We start from the raw sequence: 12,622 nt of genomic DNA on the forward strand, positions 1-12,622 counted from the left end.
TCCCCTCACTTAGAACACCTTTGCTCCTCCATCTATTAAAGTAATCGCCTCCCTTAAAGACCTTTGCAGTTAGAATTACCTTTTGCTGCAAGAAAGCAGTAACTTACATAAGTAAACAGGTTTATGCTCATCAGCTCCTCAGTAATATTAGGGATCCTGGCTACATTTGTCTTCCTGCTCAGCTATCCTTATTGTTATGGTTTGAGTGGTTTTGTTCCCTCCAAATTCATGTGTTGGGAGCTGAATCCCCCATGCAACAGCATTGGGAGATGGTGCCTAATGGGAGGTGTTTAGATGTTGAGATGGTGCCTAACGGGAAGGGTTAGGTCTGCCCTCATGAATGAATTAATGCCTTATGAATGGATTCATGCTGGAATAAAGCTCTTCACTATAAAAGTGGCCTATGAGAGAGGGTTTGCTTTCCTGCTCTTCTGTCACATGAAGAAGTTTCCGTCTCCCCTGGTGGATGCAGCATTCAGGTGTTGATGGCTGATGTGATACCTCAGATCTTGTCTTCTTGGTTTAAAAGAATTTAAACAAGAGACACATAGCATAGGAGTGCAACATAGAGCAATTTATCGCAAAAGAAAAATAATACAGAATTCAGAGGGAGATTTCAGGGCGGGCTGCTCGTAAGGGTGAGACAGCCAAGACTGGCACTAGGGAGACTCTCTTTATGGGAGCCTTACATGGTTATTCATCAGGAGGTATAAAGAGGTGTTACTAGTAAGCATGTTCTGGGTAGTCCTCTGTGTACACAATGGCAGTAGCTGTACATGCTTGTTCATATATCACTTTCTCATTAGCATCTCCACCCAGGGGTGTGTTTTTTACTCTTATAATGAGCAAGGGGTTAGTTTGAGGACAGGTAAAATCAAAGTGTATATGCTATCTAGAGGGGAAAGTCCCTATTGAAGATAGCTTTGCTTGAGTGAACTCAATTATAATGCGAATGCTAAGGCTTACTGTGTTGGCTGTACTGTCACCACGGCTGCTACATTCTGAGAACATAGTCATTTCCTTGACGACCTATTCTGCCTCAAAGGCACCATCTTGGAAGAGGAGACGCAGCCCCTCACCAGACAACAAACCTGCCAGCACCTTGACCTTAGATTTCTGAGTCTCCAGAAATGTGAGAAATACGTTTCTGTTATTTATAAATGAACCATTCTCACATATTTTATCATAGCAGCACAGCACGGACTGATAAGATGATGGTGTTCATCATCATGCTTGTTGTTTTGTGATTTTCAATTGGCTACTCCACCTCCAGCCTCGTATCCACGTTGCAGATAGGAAGACAGGGAAGGACGAAGGACCAAACGAAGGCTTGGGTCAGCTCATCTCTCCTTTGTCAAGAGCTTTCCTGGAAGATTCTCATGGAGATGGGTTTATGCATCAGTCTAGACTTAAAGTGAGGCTGTGATGGGATGTATGGCTTTTTTGCTTGTTTGTTTTCGGTGTTTTCTGTTTGTTTGTTTTTTTTTTGAGACAGAGTTTTGCTCCTGTTACCTAAGCTGGAGTGCAATGACGCAATCTCAGCTCCCAGCAACCTCCGTCTCCTGGGTTCAAGCAATTCTCCTGACAACCTCTCGAGTAGCTGGGATTACAGGTATGCATCAGTATGCCCAGCTAATTTTGTATTTTTAGTAGAGGCAGGGTTTCTCAGTGTTGGTCAGGCTGGTATCGAACTCCCGAGCTTAGGTGTTCCCCCCGCCTTGGCCTCCCAAAGCACTGGGATTAGAGGCATGAGCCACCGTGCCCAGCCTTGTTTTGGTTTTTTATTAACATAGATGATCACATTGTAGCCCTGAACAAAAATCTGTGCTATGTTTAGAGGAAAAAGGATAAATTGATATTGAGTAGGTAACCAGCAGTATTTGCCACAAGGACCCATCTCAAATTCTGTCTCCTTGGTGAAGGCTTAGCTGATATTCTCAGCCACAGTGGTCCCTGCTTCCAGAGCTCCCATCGCACATTATGTCTGCATTGTGCATTCTTAGTGAGGTTTTCATGCCTGTCTATCTAGGATGTTCTTTGAGAGCTACAAATCTTTCGTGCATCCAGACCATGCAGTACATTTCCTTGAACAGAGCAGATATAGTGATTAAATAGTTCAAATGGTAACAAATATTTAGGTCCTCATAACTTTTCTGTGGGCAACACAAATCAGCTTTTTTTTTTTGTCTTTTGTTTGTTTTTTACTAAAGCATTTTTAATTTAAATTCCCATGTGTTTTATAAAGACAAGTTCAACTTCAATATTTATCTGCCTAGTATGATTTGATGTTCTGATCTGACAAAACTTTTGCAAGTGGATTTGCCTCCCAGCAGGGTTTATTCCTGAGTCTTAAAATTTTCATTCCACTTGACATGTCTAAATTCTTAATAAAATTTTATTAAAATTATGTAATATAATTTTAGAAATTATACAATAACATCTTTCTGTCAAGGTTTTGATTTGATTTCACCACCTCCTTTCAGCTTCCGTTGCAATGCCGAGCACCTGATTTTAGAAAGCCCTGTTGTATTAATCAGTTCTTGCATTGCTATAAAGAAATACCCGAGACTGGGTAATTTATAAAGAGAAGACGTTTAATTGGCTCATGGTTCCACAGGCTGCACAGGAAGCTGATGGTGACATCTTTGTGGCTTCTGGGGAGGCCTCTGGAAACTCACAAACATGGCGGAAGGTGAAGGGAAAGCTGGTGCTTCACATGGCTAGAGCAGGAGGGAGTGGGTGGGGGAGGCACTACACATTTTTAAACAACCAGATCTCATGATAACTCACTCACTCACTGTCACAAGAACACCACCAAGGGGATGGTGGTAAACCATTCATGAGAAACTGCCCCCATGATCCAATCCCCTCCCACTAGGCCCCACCTCCAACATTGGGGATTATAACTGAACATGAGATTTGCGTGGGGACACATATCCAAACCATATCACCCGCCAACACTACCTGTAGAGTTGGAATGAGGGTGGCACTTTGCATTTTTACAATACAGTCTCAATGGTCTGAAATTTTGTGTGCAAAAGTTTCACTTTATGCTTCTTGGTCATTCTCATGAGATTCTTCAGAGCTCTTCAGAAGAAAAGAAAACTCAGTTTGGGGAAGAGTTTGATGAAGAAATGTGAATTTGCAAAAAGCTACTCTTCACTGTGGTGTCTTCAATGGATTAACTGCTAGCAATTCTGTTTTGAACATATTGTTTTTCCTGGCTCCTAAACATTACAGTGCTTTCAGATGATACAGATGATACAAATGTTATAGATATTGAATTAGCAGAACTTGGTGATCAATTGAGTGTGAAGAAGAGGAAGGGTCCTGGAATAAGTATGAGGTTTTAAGATTCAGTTCTGAATGAATTTCTTCTTCTGTAAGCTAGTTACACACAGCTGCTGAGCCCTGATGCAGCCAGTGACTTCGAATAGCCAATGCTAGTCCTGTTAGCAACACAAATAACTGGATAGAGATGGTGGCAGAAACCAACACAATTTCCTAGGCCAACCATAAGAAGAACTCTCTTCAACCATTAAAGCCTTTTGGGTTTCTCTACCCAGAATCTTTGCTCAGGTCAGTCCAGTGCATCAGTTCCCAAACCCACACTGCAAAGATTGAAGCATTTCTTGTATAGTCAATCCTCTTCAAACTATTCCAAACAATTAAAAAGGTGGGAAGGAGTTCCTTGTATATTCTGGATATGAGTCCCTTGTCAGATGAATAGTTTGCAAATGTTTTCTCCCATTCAACAGGTTGTCTCCCCACTCTGTTGATTGTTCCCTTTACTGTGCAGAAGCTTTGTAGTCTAATATAGTCCCATTTGTCTATCTCTGTTTTAGCTGTCTGTGCTTTTGAGATCTTAGCCATAAAATATTTGCCTAGACCACTGTCGTAAAGTATTTTCCCTAGGTTTTCTTTTTTATAGTATCAGGTCTTATGTTTTATAGTTTCAGGTCTTATGTTTAAGTCTTTGACCTATCTTGAGTTGATTTTTATGTATGGTGAGAAATAGGAGTCTAGTTTCATTCTTCTGCATATGCATGTCCAATTTCCCCAGAACCATTTATTGAAGAGGATGTCCTTTCTCCAATGTGTGTTCTTGGCACCTTTGTCAAAAATCAGTTGGCTGTAAACATGTGGATTTATTTCTGGGTGCTCTATTCTGTCCCATTGGTCTGTATGTCTATTTTTGGACCAATACCATGCTGTTTTGGTTACTATAACCTTGTAATATATTTTAAAGTGAGGTAGTGTGATGTCTCCAGCTTTGTTCTTTTTGTTCAGGAATGCTTTAGCTATTTAGGCTGTTTCTGTGTTCCATACAAATTTTTGAATTTTTTTTTCATTTCTGTGAAAATTTTCATTTCTGTGAAAATTTTCTGTGAAAGTTTATTTTCTGTGAAAATAATACTATCATAAATCTATTATAAATCTGTAATAATATCATAAATCTATAGATTTATAATAATATCATTATTTTAATGATACTAATTCTTCTGATCCATGAGCATAGGATGTCTTTCCATTTATTTTAGCAATCTTCAGTTTTTTTCATCAGTGTTTTGTAGTTTTCCTTGCAGAGATATTTTATCTTCTTGGTTAAATTTATTCCTATATATTTCTTTTTTTGATTACTATTGTAAATGGGATTGCCTTCTTGATTTTCTTTTTGGATATCTCATTATTAGAGTACTAATAATGCTAATAATTTTGTATGCTGTTTTGTAGTATTGTGTATCCTGCAACTTTACTAAATTTGCTTGTTAGTTCTAAGAGATTTTTGGTGGAGTCTTTTGGTTTTTCTAAATATAAGATCACATCATCTGCAAAGAGGGACAGTTTAACTTCCTGTTTTCCAATTTGGATGTATTTTGTTTCTTTATCTTGCCCACTGTTCTGACTAGGACTTCCAGTATTATACTGAATAGGAGTGGTGAATGTAGGCATCTTCGTCTTGCTCTAGTTCTTAGAGGAAAGTCTTTTAACTTTTCCCCATTCAGTATATTACTTGTAGGTTTTTCATATATGGCATTTTCATTTTGAGATCTTTCTTCTATGCCTAGTTTTTTGAGAGATTTTAAATCATGAATGAATGTTGAATTTTATCAAATGCTTTTCTGGATCTATTGAAATGACTTTTTTTTTTTTTTTAATCCTTCATTCTGTTGATGTGATAGATAATGCTTACTGATTTGTGTGTGTTAAACCATCTTTGCATCTCTGGGATAAATCCCACTTTATCATGGAGTATCATCTTTTGGATGTGCTGTTGAATTCAGTTTGCTAGTATTTTGTTGAGGATTTTGCATTTAACAGGAATTGTGGCCTGTAGTTTTCTTTTATTGTTGTGTTCTTATCTGATTTTGGTGTCAGGGTGATGTTGGCCTAATAGAACGAGTTAGGGAGTATTCTCTGCTTTTCGATTTTGTGGAATAGTTTGAAGAGGACTGGTATTCATTTTTCTTTCTGAGTTTGGTGGAACTTGGCAGTGAATCCATCTGGTCCTGGACTTTACTTTGTTGGTAAAGTTTTTATTACTGATTCAATATTGCTATTTACTGTTGGTCTATTCATGTTTTCTATTTGGTTTTTATTCAATCCTGGTAGGTTATATGTTTCTAGCAGTGTATCAATTTCCTCTATGCTCTCCATTTTGTTAGCATATAGTTATTCATAATAGTCTCTGATGACCTTTTGTATTTCTGTGGTATCGGTTGTAACGCCTCCTGTTTCTTTTCTGATTTTGTTTCTATGGGTCTTCCCTCTTCTTTTTTTTTTGGTATGTTTATCGAGTAGTTTATCAATTTTGCTTATCTTTTTAAATAATCAACTTTTTGTTTTATTGACCTTTTGTATTTTTTAGTCTCTGTTTCATTTAATTCTGCTCTAATGTTTACTATTTCTTTTCTTTCTGCTAATTTGAGGTTTGGTTCATTCTTGCCTTTCCAGCTCCTTAAGATGCATCATTAGATTGTTTATTTGAAATCTTTCTACTTTATTTTCTGTTTTCTGATTAAATCTTGATGATATAACTGACATGGCAAATAACACAAGAGGGTAAAGTGGAACTCTTTAGTTTTAGATAGAATAGATTTAAGAGACCAAAGGGAATTGCGAGTCAAATACCACAATCCTAAGAATGTGCAAAATATCAGGAAACAAAGAATTACTGTAAAATTGTTGCACCCCTTGAAGATTGAACTCTACATACAGCCTGTGTGCCCCAGGCTTCAATGCCCTTTGGGTTTTGGTTGGGTTCAGACAATAGGAAGCATTAGCAGAAGCTAGGGGTGCAGTAGGAGAAAAGAGAGAGTGCTTATGTGAGTCCTTTGAAACACAATCATGGTGCCAGTATGGTGAGATCAGGTGGGGGTTCTAATCTTAGCCACACACCAGCCAGAATAAGCCTTTTTATCATTTTAGTTCCTTTCTTCCAGGCTGGGGTGGCTGCTTTCCTCACCTAGGGCCACTTGGCAGGTGGCTGCTCTCCAATATCCACAGCTATCAACGGGTTTCAGGTGCACTCATACCTGGGGGTGGTAACAGCTCCCCAATGTTGCTACTTCTGTGTGCTTCACCATCCCTGGCTGGTCTCATTAACGCTCCCACACATTTGGTAAATGACTCCTCTTTAAGCTCTCTTCGATTACCCTTTTGAGTGTGCCTCTGTTTTCTGTAGACACATGCCCTCATACAGAGGGCATACAGGGGCTGAGAGTTGGGATTGAAGGGAGGATCTGTGAAGGGAATCTCCTTTGAGAGAGCTATACTGTGAGCCCCCAGAGGGAAGGAAGGAAGGCATTCTCCCAACCTCACTTCAAGTCAAGGGAGGGGAGTTTTCACAAAGCCACTCAGAAAGGTCAAACTTTCCCTGGTGTGCAGGGGGATAAAATATCCCATCTGATTACTTCATGAGAAATCTAAAGGTTGAAAGGTCAGTGGAACAGTTGCTGGCAGCTGAGGCTAGAGGAGAAGCGTCTGTGAGGGAACCTGCTGGTGTTCTGGTGTTCACTGAAGCAAAGGATGCCTGGGTGTGTCACATGCACCAAAGACGAGTGAAATCAGAGCAAACCAGCCTGAGACTTCCTAGGCCCCATCCAAAAAGGTCTTTACGGAAGCCAAAGGCAATGTTGTAGAACATCTGAAGCTCCAATTTCCCAGGAGTTAAGAAGGGGTAAGCAGAGCTGGGCATGGTGGCTCACATCTGTAATCCCAGCACTTTGGGAGGTAGAGGTAGGCAGATTACTTGAGCTCAGGAGTTTGAGGCCAGCCTGGGTAACATAGTGAAACTTGGTCTCTACAAAAAATACAAAAGTTCACCAGGCATGGTGGTGCACACCTGTAGTCTCAGCTACTTGGGAGGCTGAGGCATGAGAATTGCTTGGGCCCAGGAGGCAGAGGTTCCAGTGAGCTGAGATCACACGACTGTACTCCAGCCTGGGCAACAAAGCAAGACTCCATCTCAAAAAAAAATTGTCAAGGGCCTTGCCTGAATTCTCATCCAGGGGCAAGAAAACAACAGCCCTGTGCACACAAGTGAAGGGGCAGTGACAAGCCAGCATCAAGTTGCTTTGCAACCACTTCCTACAGGCCATGCTTGTTCAAAATAGCTATTACAGCAACGCATATTCCGTTCTTTCCATTAAAAATAGAGATGGAGTCTTGCTATGTTGCCCAGGCTCATCTTGAACTCCTGGGTTCAAGGGATCCTTCTGCTGTGGCCTCCCAAAGTGCTAGGATTACCGGCAGGAGCCACTGGCCAAGCCAGCTATGAATATTTTTCAGGTATTAACTGGCAAAACTAAGTAACAGGATCAAATCCATTCCTTAAATTGGGGCAACAGATCACAGTGCTTCTCAGGGCAAGAGGGATAGAGGAAAGTGCACAGCACCAGCCAGTCAACACAGAAAGCCAGGAAAACGGGACTCTGCAGGGGCATAGAGCCCCATTGGGTTCTATTCTCCAGGGATTGGGAATTCAGGAGCAGGAACATTGCATTTGCCTGGAGAAGATAATGAATTAGGTTTGAAGCAAACATACTGAGTTTGTAGAGGTTGCACTTTGTACTGAGAAACTATAAGGCCTTGGGTATGTTCTTTATTCTCTTTGGGCCTCAGTTCCGAAATTCATAAAACATGTTGTTTAAATCAGATGATACTTAATGTTTATTGGCCTAAAAATATCTGAATAACATGTACCTAACCAGAAAAAGCAAAAAGCACTAAAGCATCTCCTTAAATTAGAAGACTGAGTTCAGCCATGTTAATCCATGGTAGCCTGGCCTTTTTTCTACCTCAGACAGTTACGATTATGTAAAATGAAGGTATTAATCCATTCTCACACTGCTCTAAAGAAATACCCGAGACTGGGAAATTTATAAAGAAAAAAGGTTTAATTGGTTCATGGTTCCACAGGCTGTACAGAAAACTTTATAACTTCTGCTTCTGGGGAGACCTCAGGAAGCTTACAAACATGGCGGAAGGCAAAGGAGAAGCGGCATATCACATGGCCAGAGCAGGAAGAAGAGAGAGGGGAGGTGCCACACACTTTTTGACAACCATATTTCACGAGTACTCACTCGTGATGACAGCACCAAGGAGGGATGGTGTTAAACTATGAGAAACTGCCCCCATGACCCAATCACCTCCTAGCAGTCCCACCACCCCGCCGCCAGCATTGGGGATTACTTCAACATGAGATTTAGGTGGTGTGGACACTGATCCAAACCATATCAATGAATGATAACTTTTAAAATGTTCTGCATAACTTCCATTGCAGGGTAGAGTGGTTTCTTGGTGTAAAAGGTATTCCCGGAACATAAACAAAGCAAATGAAAATATTGACAAGAAAAAGAGCCCTGGAGGTAGAGGAGGAGCCTGCCTCTGTTCCTGTTATTCTCTCCTGTATTTGGGTGAAGTGGCTGCCTGGGCCTTGGACGTCTGCAATGATTAACAAAATGAAAGCACAATTCTCTCTCAGTTAAAAAAGAGGTAAGATTTGAAACCTTGGATGTCCTTAGACAAAAAAGTAAGAAGGTTATTTCCCTCCTCCTGTATTATTTTGTATTATTTGCTTTGCTCTATTCCTTTTAGAAAGCTAATTCCATTCCATTCCTTTTTTTCCTTTTCTTTTCTTTTCTTTTTTTTTTTTTGACATGTTTTGGCTCTGTTGTCCAATCTGGAGTGCAGTGGTGCAAACTTGGCTCACCATAACCTTTGCCTCCTGGGTTCAAACCATCGTCTCACCTCAGCTTCCTGAGTAGCTGGCACTACAGGTGTAAACCATCATACCCAGCTAATTTTTGTATTTTGTAGAGACAGAGTTTCGCCATGTTGCCCAGGCTGGTCTTGAATTCCTGAGCTTAAACAATCCGCCCTCCTTGACCTCTCAAAGTGCCGGGATTACAGGCGTGAGCCATCATACCCAGCCGCATTCTAATTCTTGATTCCTTTTACGTGATCTAACTGAAAAAAATTTTTTTTTGTCTTTTGTCAAATTGTTCCCTGAACTCTAAAATTTCACAATGCCATGCCCTGGCAAAATTCTATTTTCATCTCTGTTTTGGGTACTTGATGGCCTCTTCCTATTTTGAAATTCAGTCCTGCAGTTCAGAAAAATGTTCTGGATATTTTTAGCAATGACTTCTTCCCTCACTATTTCTCTCTGTTCTTTCTTTCTGGAATTCTAATTATAGGATGCTGACCTTCTGGTCTGGTTCTCTCGTTTTCTTCTCTGTCTTATTTTCCAACCCTTTTTCTTTCTATCCAAGTTTTTGGTAGCTCTCTTCAACATTATCTTCCAATCCTTCCAGTAAAATTTTCATTTGTTCCATAATATTTTAAGTTCCAAAGCTGCTTTTCTCTAAATACTCCTTTTTTCTTTCTAAAAGTAGCATCTGTTATTTTCGATTCTCGTATCTCTGCCTACATTTATTACAGCTTCTTTTTAAAGTTTTCTTGTTCCATTTTAAATTTTCCTCCAGATTTCTTCCCTGTCACTTGAGTATCTAGTTTTTATACTAGAGTATTTTATTTAGATGTCTGGTGATCCTTAGTTACCTTTTTATCCATCAGAATAATTAGATCATGTCGCAGTCACAAAGAGAGTAGACATTTCAATAGTGTAAAATAACCATGTTCTTTTTTTGGTCATGGTATGTGTCCTTCATGGATTGGCCAGAGAATTGGTCTGATCACCTTCACTCAAGCTCCAAGCTCCTGTCTATTTCATACTCTCTCATGTATGTTTGCTCAAAGAGGCAGGGAAAGGAGAGCATGCCCTGGCTTTTAAAGTTTCTTTCCTGAAGTGACATACAAGACTTCCCTTCACACCTAAATTAGCCAGAGCAGGTCAAATGGCTGTGTCTGAGTCCCCTGGGGGGGGGGGGGGGGGATTATACTCCTTTCTTAGGGAGGGACACAGAATATTCATGAATAATACCATAGTCTGCCACATCTGCTCATATTATACAATGAGGCATTGAAACACCAATTGCAAGCTGGCACAAGGGGTGAAAATGAGGGGGCTTATTGAATGTGGGCTTCCTTATAGGGTGATCTGACTGGACTGTTTCATTGAAGAAACCTCTGATGTCTTGGGCTGGTTCAATTCACTAGAGACAATTCTTCAAATCTCTCCTGAAGGTTTCAATATTCTGAAATCCATGCTTCAATATCCTGGAGGCTGAGTGAAGAAAAGAAGGCTGGGAGCAATGTCTCAGCATTCAGAATGTAAACTTTACTTGATCCTATGTTTTGTTTTGGTCTTGTAGCTTATTCTCTCACCTGACTGTTGCCCTGGTCAACAGATTCTTTCTACATTATCCTCATAAGGAAATAAACCTCAACAATCTCTGGGGTGAAGAATCAGTGGGAACGTCAATGGATTCTTAATCAGACCTTTAAGGAGTCCTCTGGTCTAACACACCACTCTCCTTTTCCTTCCAGAGGTATTTGTTTTCAGCAACTCCTTTTGAGGGATTGCAGTGTGCTAGTTTGCTAGGACTGTCATATCAAAGTACCAGAGACTGGGTGGCGAAAACAACAGAAATTCGTTTGCTTACAATTCTGGAGGCTGGATGTATAAGATCAAGATGTCCATAGGGTTGGCTTCATTCTGAGGCTTCTCTCCTTAGCTTGTAGATGGTGCCTTTTCCCTGTGTGTTCACATGGTCTTTCCTCTGTGGGAGTCTGTCCTAATCTCCTCTTCTTCTAAGCACACCAGTCAAATTGAATTAGGGCCCACCTTAATGATCTCATTTTAATTTAATTACGTCTTTATAGTCACATTCTGAGGTACTGGAGTTAGGATAAATACAGTCACATTCTGAGGTACTGGGGTTAGGACAGCAACGTATAAATTTTGGGAAAATGCAATTCATCTCATAATAAGTAACATAAAACCAGGCTATTCTGGTCTTCTCAGTGCTAGCCTTAATTTAGCTTTCTGGATTTAAGTCCACTCAACCAGCACCTTCCACTAGCCAAAATGTAGCTCCATTAACTCTTCTCATAGAGTCTGTATCCTGAAGGGTTCATATCTTTCTACATTTGTCTTGATTATTCTCATTTTTGTGTTGTTTTGGAAGTCAGCAAAAGTAGGTGAAAAAAATATTTTTGCGGTAAGCAGCTAGTTTATATAGAAGAAAAATGATTACTTATTTGCTTTGCTTTATTCTAATCAGCAAAAGTAAGAGTGCTGACTGCTGAAATAAACAAGAAAAGAAAGAGAAAGAAAGAAAAAAAGAAGAAGAAAGAAAGAAGAAGGAAAGAAAGGAAGGAAGGAAGGAAGGAAGGAAGGAAGGAAGGAAGGAAGGAAGGAAGGATGGAACAGAAGGAAAAGAAAGAGACAGAAAGGAAGGACTGACCTAATATTTTTTCCAAATTATTGGGAACTCTTCCTAAAGCTAATTTTTATGACTGTATAAGTGAACCTTCTAACAAAAGTCTATCATGTTCTATTGACACGGCATCCTCATCTGAGGTAAATACCCAGAGCTTGTTGTCTTGTGCCAATAAAATTTAGGACACGGACACATACAAGGAGTTTAGGAGTGCAGGTTCAATAGGCAGAAGAAAGAGAAAGGAGAACAGCCATCTCTCTAGTGAGAGAGAGGTGCTTCCTAAAGGAAAAGACCAGCCAGCAGCAGATGTGCCGGATTTTGCAAGCAAGCTTGGGGAGGCAGTGTCTGATTTAGTGTGGACCACAGATTGCAGGTGTGATGTTTACATAGCATGGGGCGAAGGATGGCCACCCAATCCTAATCTTACTATGCAAATGAGCTTTCCACTTGACTAGCGCCATCCTGTCTGCTCCTTACTGAACACGTGGCTGACAAACAGCAGGGAAGATGGAACCACCGTTTTGAACATGACTGGCACAAGTGCTGGCATCAATGTCTGCAGCTCGATTTTACAGACTGCTCTTTGTTAGAAAAGAAAGTTACTTGGGACTGCTTTTCATTAAAAGGAAAATCTTGCCAAGGACTTCTGTACCCTTACTATCTGCCTAAGTAATTTCTCTTTAACTCCTATATCACCATTTATCTATTTGACCTATGGTAGTATTTCTAAGTTTTCAAAAAAAAAAAAAAAAAAAAAAAAAACACACAAGAAA

General features: G+C 40.1%; 1 long non-coding RNA gene across 2 annotated transcripts; it reads left to right on the plus strand.

The window, feature by feature from the left end:
• The first annotated feature begins 1,052 nt into the window (after positions 1-1,052).
• On the plus strand, positions 1,053-11,786 carry LOC108531759 (uncharacterized). 2 transcript variants are annotated; one of them, XR_001886270.1, is made up of 3 exons: positions 1,053-1,132; positions 8,786-8,997; positions 11,691-11,786. It is a non-coding gene; the product is annotated as an uncharacterized LOC108531759 (long non-coding RNA). The 2 variants fall into 2 exon arrangements; XR_001886269.1 differs by lacking the exon at positions 1,053-1,132 and adding an exon at positions 1,566-1,612.
• Positions 11,787-12,622: the final 836 nt, after the last annotated feature.

This window comes from Rhinopithecus bieti, unplaced genomic scaffold (assembly GCF_001698545.2).
Source record: "Rhinopithecus bieti isolate Rb0 unplaced genomic scaffold, ASM169854v2 scaffold_9237, whole genome shotgun sequence".
In the NCBI taxonomy this organism is placed as follows: Eukaryota; Metazoa; Chordata; class Mammalia; order Primates; family Cercopithecidae; genus Rhinopithecus; species Rhinopithecus bieti.